The following is a 10,369-nucleotide window of genomic DNA, read 5'->3' on the forward strand; positions in this document are numbered from 1 at the left end:
AAAAAAAAAAAAAAAAAAAAAAGAAAATTCTTTTCTAATTTTTGTCTGAGTGCTAAGGAGTTAGAGATTGATATATGATGAGGTTCCTCCATCTGTCTGGATTTTTTTTTTCATGAAGTTGGTCAAAAGCAAAATAATTCCAACTATCGCTTTCCATTTCTTTCAGATATATTTATTACTTTTAACTGAAGCGTATTATGTGACACTTTGGATATAATACACATCAATGGAAGTTAAGTTCCAGCTTTGTCCCAGTAGAATATTTGGAGATCTTAACATTCTCTGATCAGTCTTGGACTTTATTTAACATCAGGGTACAGTCAAAGGGAAATCAGAAATTGAAAATTAGAGATTTAGAATTAGAAGTTATTACTAGTGAGTTGACATGGATTTATAGTCGTTAGGTATTCTAATAGTTTTTTTTCTTTGCTTAAGTTTTATAAGGTTTCTATGTATAGATTGCCACTCAAAATAGCTCACGGTTTGTTTGTGTTCCCCTTTTCACTGAAGTTCTTACTGATCATTTTGTTTCTGCTACAATATACAAGTATATCAAATTTACAAAAAAAGTCTGTTATTCATTACTTTCATATGCTAATTATAATTGATCAGAATAAAGCTGATTTTAGGCATGGCTTTCCCAGTGTGAATTCTTGAGATCATTCCCTGATTATCTTGATGCAACTGAGTAATTACATTTGCCAGTCATTTCCTGACTGTATCTAAAAAAGTTCTTTTTATCCAGATCTGTTCTTATCCATAGTATGTAGAATTTACCAGTTTACTTCTTGGAGAGCAACTTAAAATTCTGGAAGAATTCTAGGGAAACTGCTTACAAAGAGCTTTTCTCACTATTATTTCAATAATATGGGGTTAGAATGAAGGGCAAAGAGAACCACTTTATTAAATGCTTTTGATTCCCGGATAGAGGGTGTGCTTGAGCTGAAGTGCAAGGGAGAATTGGTGATATTAAGTCACTGCTGGAACTTTTCTCTCACCTCCACCTTACATTTTATGAAAGTGATCCAGATCCTATTTTCTTTAATTTTCTATAAAGCACCACTAAATCAAGATTGTAGGTAACAGAGTTTATGTAAGATTTGTGTTTAAGGAGTGATATTAAAATGAAGAGCCATCCAGTTGATTTCAAATCAGTAGACAGAATTGTGAAAAATAAGATTGTTGCTTTAAGCCAGTAAGTTTTGGGGTGGGTTTATTATTTAGCAATGTATACCAGAAACACCATTGAATTATATTATTTTTGAATCAGATTCTGCAAAATAATGAAGCAAATTCAATTACATTGCTGTCTCTAAAAAGATTGACAGTTTTAAAGTGAGAGGAGATTAATTTTATTATTAAATAAAATGCAAAATTGAAGTGTTTATTTTTTATACAATTTAATTCTTATGTAGTAGGTGTATTATATTACATCATGGATATATGGTTCTTAAAGTATTAAATATGACCAGACAAAAATGGAGTATTATTAAATATTAAGTATGACCAAAAATTGTTTTCAGATCACTGTTCTAGAAGGTGGATTTTAAAATGCTTGATTAAAGTTCAAGTAATTGTTCTCTTTGAGGTAAAAGGAAAATACTGGCTACAGGCAAAAGTATTTGAAGAAAGTGTGTTTACATATTGGTTTATGAAGATATATTTAAGCAACTATGAGTGAAATATACTTAGAATTTTAGGCCCTATCTTCATCTTTATGGTTGCTATTAAAACCAAATAAACATATAAACAAATCTACCAACACTTACAGCCGTTTTAGTCAACCTGCCACTTTGTAAATGGAAAAGAGGCAGAAACCGTGGACTCTTCAGTACTGGGAAAAATACTTCTGCCCATTGGAGTTAAAACAATCAGCCTGGATGATTTCTCTGAAGGTGGGAATCTGCTGCTACATGACAACTCTTCAGGGTCTATTGGTCTGTTGGGCTAAGTGGAAATCATCCATGGTACCTACTTTGTCAAAGATGAATTCGGTGACTCAAGGATGGAAGAAATAATGTAACAATCCAACTGTATTAAGCCAAATGTTCAGTATAAGTATTTGGTTAAATTAATCACATTCTCTCTACACAATGAAATGCTCTGCACCAGTTAAAATTATTAACTGCACCAGTTATATTTATTATGGAACTATATAATAAAAGAACCTGTATTTAGGACTGTGGTGTATATTGTTGGTCTATTTATACCTTCTTCCTTAGAAACAGAACTTTGATGTTTAGAGAGTCACTTTCATATAGCCCAGATACCTTGTGACCTTTCAGCTCTGAGTGGATACTGATTAGTCCAAGGCAATCAAAACAGTTACCCTAGGGGTTGGTTTAGAAAAAGGCACAAATTGCAAGTTTGTCAACGAATCACCTCTCCATGTTCCCCTATGATTCAGGAAGCTAATCTTCGTTTCCCAAAGAATAGGAACAGAGAAATATGTAGTCCTGCCTGCTACTGATAGTCATTCTATTACTATGAGGGGAATTAGCTTTAGGATGATAGGAACACCATGGATGGCAAAGTAAGACAATGGAAAGAATCTGGTTTCTTAAGGGTATTGTTGAGCCACTGAATCAACTATTCCTGAAGCATATTCTACTCTGGCTTTTTAATAACTAAACTAATAAATTTTCTAATTATTTAAGCCTGATTAGATCTTGACTGATATAAAACAGTATATTATGTTTAGTGACCAAACTTTATTGAGATTCAATAGTCTAAAGGAAGAAGCTAACATTTTTAGAGCACAGTTTAGTGATTTTGTTTGTTTTAGATTCTATATATGAGTGGACTCATATGGTATGTGCCTTTCTTAGTCTGATTTGTTTCACTTAGCATAATACCTTCTAGGTCCATCCACATTGTCTCAAATGGCAGGATCTCATTTTTTATGGCTTTTTATTCCTCTGTGTGTGTGTGTGTGTGTGTACACCCACCCACCACATTTTCCTTATCCATTTACTTATTGAGGGACACTTGAGCTGATTCCATAACTTGGCTGTTGTAAATAATGCTGCAATAAACACAGGGATGCTTATGTCCCTTTAAGTTAGTGTTTTTATTTCTTTGGCTAAATACCTAGTAGTGGAATTACTGGATCATGTGATATTTCTATCTTTAAGTTTTTGAGAAACTGCCATACTTTTTTCCACAGTGCCTGTAACAATTTATATTTCCACTAACAGTGCACAAGAGTTCCCTTTTGTTCATGTTCTCGCAAACACTTGTTATTTCTTGTCTCTGATTCTAGCCATTTCTGGCAGGTGTAAGGTGGTATCTAATTGGGGTTTTGACTTGCATTTTCCTGATGATTAGTAATGCTGAACATCTTTTGATGTGTCTGTTGGCCAAGCGAAATTAGTTTTCAATAAAAATACACAATTTTTGTTAGTGCATTTGTGAAAAAATTCTTTAAATGGATCTGAAATTTTCATTAGAATTTCAAATGGATTAGTGGCCCAGAAAAGTTTCATTATTCATCTGGGTTGATTTCAGTTTCCCAACACATTAAGTTCACTACTATAGTCCTCTGATAAGGGGTAAAGAAAAACAAAATCATTTAAGGTTACACAAATAAACTGTTCCACTTCTAGTAATGGAGGACTATTTTATTGTAGACCAACCTTTGTAACAACAAGAACAACAACAAAAACTAGCTGGAGAAAGTTGGTTTCAAAGCATTGGGGAGCTATCATGGCACTTGACGTGAGGCACATAACCAATCTGGATCCATGAACAATGATCAGCCATTCTTCCCCCAATTTCTTGGAATTAGGTAATCCACAGAATCTTGATATAATCCCAAAGGATCATCCCAGGAATGACTTATAGAAAATTTCTTATCAGCCCGTAGTAATAAGAAACAACAATAATGATCTCATAAATTGAAAATAATGAGATGCTATGTATCTTGTACATGTGCGTCTGTATATAAGAAATATACACATTTGTGTGGAAAAATATCTGAGTCTAGAAATCTCTTAGAAAATAGTGCTTGCCACCAACTGTTGATTTATTGTCTTTATCTCAATTTGTAAACAAGAGACTCAAACTGGGTCTACTTAGTTCAACCATGGACAATAATTTTCAAAAGGGCAATCTAGTGCTGCTTTCTTGAAAAGGGATTTGGTTTAAATTGCTGATTGACTCCTGATATCCCCTTTAAAGGAGTTCAAGCCAAAAGAACAATATGCACTTTCACTATAATAGTATGTGATTTTATTTTCAATCCATGTAAGTTATTATCTTTTCCATTGCTAGATACTGCATTACTCCCTTATTAGACTGAAATGTCCTGTGTTTGTCTATACATCTGAACTGAACCTACCCACAAGTCTGCTTTTGGTTTAATCTCACTCTCTCCCTATCAATTTTTGCTTTACATTTTATTTTGGTGTATTACACTTTTTTGCCTTTCCTCCTACTCAGCTCTTTATTCAAAGGCTTGCTACTATAATCTAGAAATGTATAAGGACAAAAGAATGGAGCACAGGGTTGCCAATGGTCAAGAGTAAAAAGTGACTTGGGGAGCATACATTTGAGATGGGCAAGGAAGCAAATAGGTCTTTAAATTGATTTTCCTATATATATATAAGGTTTATAAGAATTGTTTTCTTTGGAGCATGAAGTGAGTTAGTCCTTGGGTTTGTGTTTCTATAATCTGAGGCGAACTGGAAACAGATGGAGATATTTTATAACCACTTCTCCCTCTCCCTTTATGAGTTGTTGCATCTCTAACCAGCCCCAGAGAACATTTTCTGGGGTTCTCAATATCAGTTTTATCATTAGCTGTAACTATCCCATCACTTTAAAAGCTTGTTGAATTCAATATGCATCTATCCATAGCAGGGATTTTTTTGTATTCAGGACTCCTCACTTGAGAATGTGGAGATATTTGTGATATTAATAAAGAGAAAGATCTACATTCTAGAGACTATGTTACTGAAGGCTGTCTCTGATGTTATACTCCTTTCAAGCTCCCTCTTTCCTAATCAGGGAGATAATAAAAGATTACTAAACTATTCCCAATATTGGTCTTGATGTAATAAGAATATTTCATCACTTTTGCAGATAGATTCCAGAATCTTCCATTTTGCAATCATATTCCTGAACAATGTTTGTGGATCTTTATGTAATTTCTATATTAACCCTTATCACTGAAGCTATATCTAGTCAATCAGACTTTTACTTACTTCCTACGACACTGTTCAATACATGGATTAAGCTTTCCCTAAAATTCAATGTGAAAGTTTACTTGTGAACACTTAATTAAAATCCACAAATAGATTTCTTTTAGGGCATATGAAGTTTTCTTCCCTTATCCAGATCTGCTGGTTGTATTGGCAACTTTCCCCACATGTGACCTCACATATGAATGTGTGTTAGTTGTAGACACCCTCTAATACACTGTCTTCCACTACTGGCTTCCCTAGTGATCGCATGTTCTCTAGGCACAAAAACCCTATTTTGAGAGTGCAACTATAATTAATTTTATAATCATAATATAGATTATGCTCTTTGATTTTTCATGTGGGAGTCTTTCTCAGCATGAGAAGCAAAGGTTTTCAAATGAAATATTGAAGATAATATGTTGGCAAATTGAATTTAAATTAAAAAATATTGAAGATATTGTTCAATTTACTTCCAAATATTTTAAGTTCATTTTGTGATAAGTTACAAAGATCTTTTTGCTTTTTTTTTTTAATTTTTTTTTTATTATTTATTTATGATAGTCATACAGAGAGAGAGAGAGAGAGAGAGAGGCAGAGATATAGGCAGAGGGAGAAGCAGGCTCCATGCACCGGGAGCCCGACGTGGGATTTGATCCCGGGTCTCCAGGATCGTGCCCTGGGCCAAAGGCAGGTGCCAAACCGCTGCGCCACCCAGGGATCCCGATCTTTTTGCTTTTTAAGCTACAGTGTGGTTCTCTACTTGCTGATAAGGTAATTAAAAGTAGTATTGGGGGCACTTGGGTGGCTCAAATGGTTGAGCATATGACTGGCTCAGGTCATGATCTCCAGGTCCTGGGACCGAGCCCCACATTGAGCTCCCAGATCAATGGGCAGTCTACTTCTTCCTTTCCTTCTGCCTCTTCCTCTGCTTGTGTTCTGTCTCTCTCTCCAATGAATGAATAAAAAAATCTTTTAAAAAATAGTATTGAATAGTCTGGAAGGGAGTGAAAGTGACTTCCTATGTCAAATGGGCTATGTTTGAAGTTCCTTCTGAGATGTAAATCAAATCAGTCTTTTTTTTCCCCCACAGTCTATATTAAAACACAATTATTACCTAAGTTAAAATCTGCTTTACTTTTCATGACCAAGTGGAAAAGAGAAGGAGATTTAGGAACAGTTATTTCATTAAAGCAAGCAGATATTCAGGACCCCAAGACATAAAGGTTTGACAGTATTGAGCTTTAGTAGTAGAGGGACAATAAAGAGTAAGTGAAGAATCATGGCAGGACCTGGGAGAGAATAGGTCTTGCTTAAAGAACACATCCTTGAGCATAAAAGTTAATATTTATCTGAGACATTTAAAATGCCTAAATGTTTAAAGGCTCCTCTTGGTTATTTACCTCATATATTTGTCTGTAACAACTAATAGACATTTTAGAAAATATCAAAATAATCTGTAAACTGCCTCAAACACGTGGAGGTTAAGGACCATCCTGCTAAAAGATGAAAGGGTCAACCAGGAAATTAAGGAAGAATTAAAAAGATTCATGGACACTAATGAGAATGAAGGTACAACCGTTCAAAATCTTTGGGATGCAGCAAAAGCACTCCTGAGGGGGAACTACATCGCAATACAAGCATCCATTCAAAAACTGGAAAGAACTCAAATACAAAAGCTAACCTTACACCTAAAGACACTAGAGAAAAAACAGCAAATAGATCCTACACCTAGCAGAAGAGAGTTAATAAAGATTCGAGCAGAACTCAATGAAATTGAGACCAGAAGAACTGTGGAACAGATCAACAAAACCAGGAGTTGGTTCTTTGAAAGAATTAATAAGATAGATAAACCATTAGCCAGCCTTATTAAAAAGAAGAGAGAGAAGACTCAAATTAATAAAATCATGAATGAGAAAGGAGAGATCACTACCAACACCAAGGAAATACAAACGATTTTAAAAACATATTATGAACAGCTATACGCCAATAAATTAGGCAATCTAGAAGAAATGGACGCATTTCTGGAAAGCCACAAACTACCAAAACTGGAACAGGAAGAAATAGAAAACCTGAACAGGCCAATAACCAGGGAGGAAATTGAAGCAGTCATCAAAAACCTCCCAAGACACAAAAGTCCAGGGCCAGGTGGCTTCCCAGGGGAATTCTATCAAACGTTTAAAGAAGAAACCATACCTATTCTACTAAAGCTGTTTGGAAAGATACAAAGAGATGGAGTACTTCCAAATTTGTTCTATGAGGCCAGCATCACCTTAATTCCAAAACCAGACAAAGACCCCACCAAAAAGGAGAATTACAGACCAATATCCCTCATGAACATGGATGCAAAAATTCTCAACAAGATACTAGCCAATAGGATCCAACAGTACATTAAGAAGATTATTCACCATGACCAAGAAGGATTTATCCCCGGGACACAAGGCTGGTTCAACACTCATAAAACAATCAATGTGATTCATCATATCAGCAAGAGAAAAACCAAGAACCATATGATCCTCTCATTAGATGCAGAGAAAGCATTTGACAAAATACAGCATCCATTCCTGATCAAAACTCTTCAGAGTGTAGGGATAGAAGGAACATTCCCCAGCATCTTAAAAGCCATCTACAAAAAGCCCACAGCAAATATCATTCTCAATGGGGAAACACTGGGAGACTTTCCTCTAAGATCAGGAACATGACAGGGATGTCCACTCTCACCACTGCTATTCAACATAGTACTGGAAGTCCTAGCCTCAGCAATCAGACAACAAAAAGACATTAAAGGCATTCAAATTGGCAAAGAAGAAGTCAAACTCTCCCTCTTCGCCGATGACATGATACTCTACATAGAAAACCCAAAAGCCTCCACCCCAAGATTTGCTAGAACTCATACAGCAATTTGGTAGCATGGCAGGATACAAAATCAATGCCCAGAAGTCAGTGGCATTTCTATTCACTAACAATGAGACTGAAGAAAGAGAAATTAAGGAGTCAATCCCATTTACAATTGCACCCAAAAGCATAACATACCTAGGAATAAATTTAACCAAAGAGGTAAAGGATCTATACCCTAAAAACTATGGAACACTTCTGAAAGAAATTGAGGAAGACACAAAGAGATGGAAAATATTCCATGCTCATGGATTGGAAGAATTAATATTGTGAAAATGTCAATGTTACCCAGGGCAATTTACACATTTAATGCAATCCATATCAAAATACCATGGACTTTCTTCAGAGAGTTAGAACAAATTATTTTAAGATTTGTGTGGAATCAGAAAAGACCCTGAATAGCCAGGGGAATTTTTAAAAAGGAAACCATATCTGGGGGCATCACAATGCCAGATTTCAGGTTGTACTACAAAGCTGTGGTCAAGACAGTTGGTACTGGCACAAAAACAGACACATAGATCAATGGAACAGAATAGAGAACCCAGAAGTGGACCCTGAACTTTATGGTCAACTAAATTTCGATAAATTAGGAAAGACCATCCATTTGAAGAAAGACAATCTCTTCAATAAATGGTGCTGGGAAAATTGGACATCCACATGCAGAAGAATGAAACTGGACCATTCTCTTTCACCATACACAAAGATAAACTCAAAATGGATGAAAGATCTAAATGTGAGACAAGATTCCATCAAAATCCTAGAGGAGAACACAGGCAACACCCTTTTTGAACTCGGCCACAGTAACTTCTTGCAAGATACATCCACGAAGGCAAAAGAAACAAAAGCAAAAATGAACTATTGGGACTTCATCAAGATTAGCTTTTGCACAGCAAAGGATACAGTCAACAAAACTAAAAGACAACCTACAGAATGGGAGAAGATATTTGCAAATGACGTATCAGATAAAGGGCTAGTTTCCAAGATCTATAAAGAACTTATTAAACTCAACACCAAAGAAACAAACAATCCAATCATGAAATGGGCAAAAGACATGAAGAGAAATCTCACAGAGGAAGACATGGACATGGCCAACATGCACATGAGAAAAATGCTCTGCATCACTTGCCATCAGGGAAATACAAATCAAAACCACAATGAGATACCACCTCACACCAGTGAGAATAGGGAAAATTAACAAGGCAGGAAACCACAAATGTTGGAGAGGATGCGGAGAAAAGGGAACCCTCTTACACTGTTGGTGGGAATGTGAACTGGTGCAGCCACTCTGGAAAACTGTGTGGAGGTTCCTCAAAGAGTTAAAAATAGACCTGCCCTATGACCCAGCAATTGCACTGTTGGGGATTTACCCCAAAGATACAGATGCAATGAAAGGCCGGGATACCTGCACCCCGATGTTTCTAGCAGCAATGTCCACAATAGCCAAACTGTGGAAGGAGCCTCGGTGTCCATCGATAGATAAATGGATAAAGAAGACGTGGTTTATTTATACAATGGAATATTACTCAGCCATTAGAAACGACAAATACCCACCATTTGCTTCAACGTGGATGGAACTGGAGGGTATTATGCTGAATGAAATAAGTCAATCGGAGAAGGACAAACATATGTTCTCGTTCATTTGGGGGATATAAACAATAGTGAAAGGGAATAGAAGGGAAGGGAAAAGAAATGTGTGGGAAATATCAGAAAGGGAGACAGAACATTAAGACTCCTAACTCTGGGAAACGAACTAGGGGTGGTGGAAGGGAAGGAGGGCGGGGGGTGGGGGGTGAATGGGTGACGGGCACTGAGGGGGGCACTTGACGGGATGAGTACTGGGTGTTATTCTGTATGTTGGTAAATTGAACACCAATAAAAAAATAAATTTATTATAAAAAAACCCAAAATAATCTGTAAACTGGATTCAGGAGTATTAAGATTAAAGAGAAACAGCCAGTGAGTTAACAAATAGCTATTGGTTACTTTGTGACTATCACTGTTTAGGTGTTTGAAGTTGATTGATGTGGAAAACATAAAAATCTCTGCCCTGGAATATGGAACTTAAATTTCAGTGGGGAAAGAACCAAAAATAAGTGTGTGGGCATATAAACAAACAAGATAGATAAATACAAACAGGTAGTATTTCAGTATGGTCTTTATAGAGCTTGCCTAGAGACAGGATGGTAGTGGTTGGAAGCAAGTCAGCTTGGCACAGATATATAAAGCATGAGGCTGTACGGTAACAAAAAGAAAATGATGAATACTAATCCTTCTTCTTCCTTCACAGTGACTTA

This window comes from Vulpes vulpes, chromosome 8 (genome assembly GCF_048418805.1).
Source record: "Vulpes vulpes isolate BD-2025 chromosome 8, VulVul3, whole genome shotgun sequence".
Lineage (NCBI taxonomy): Eukaryota > Metazoa > Chordata > Mammalia > Carnivora > Canidae > Vulpes > Vulpes vulpes.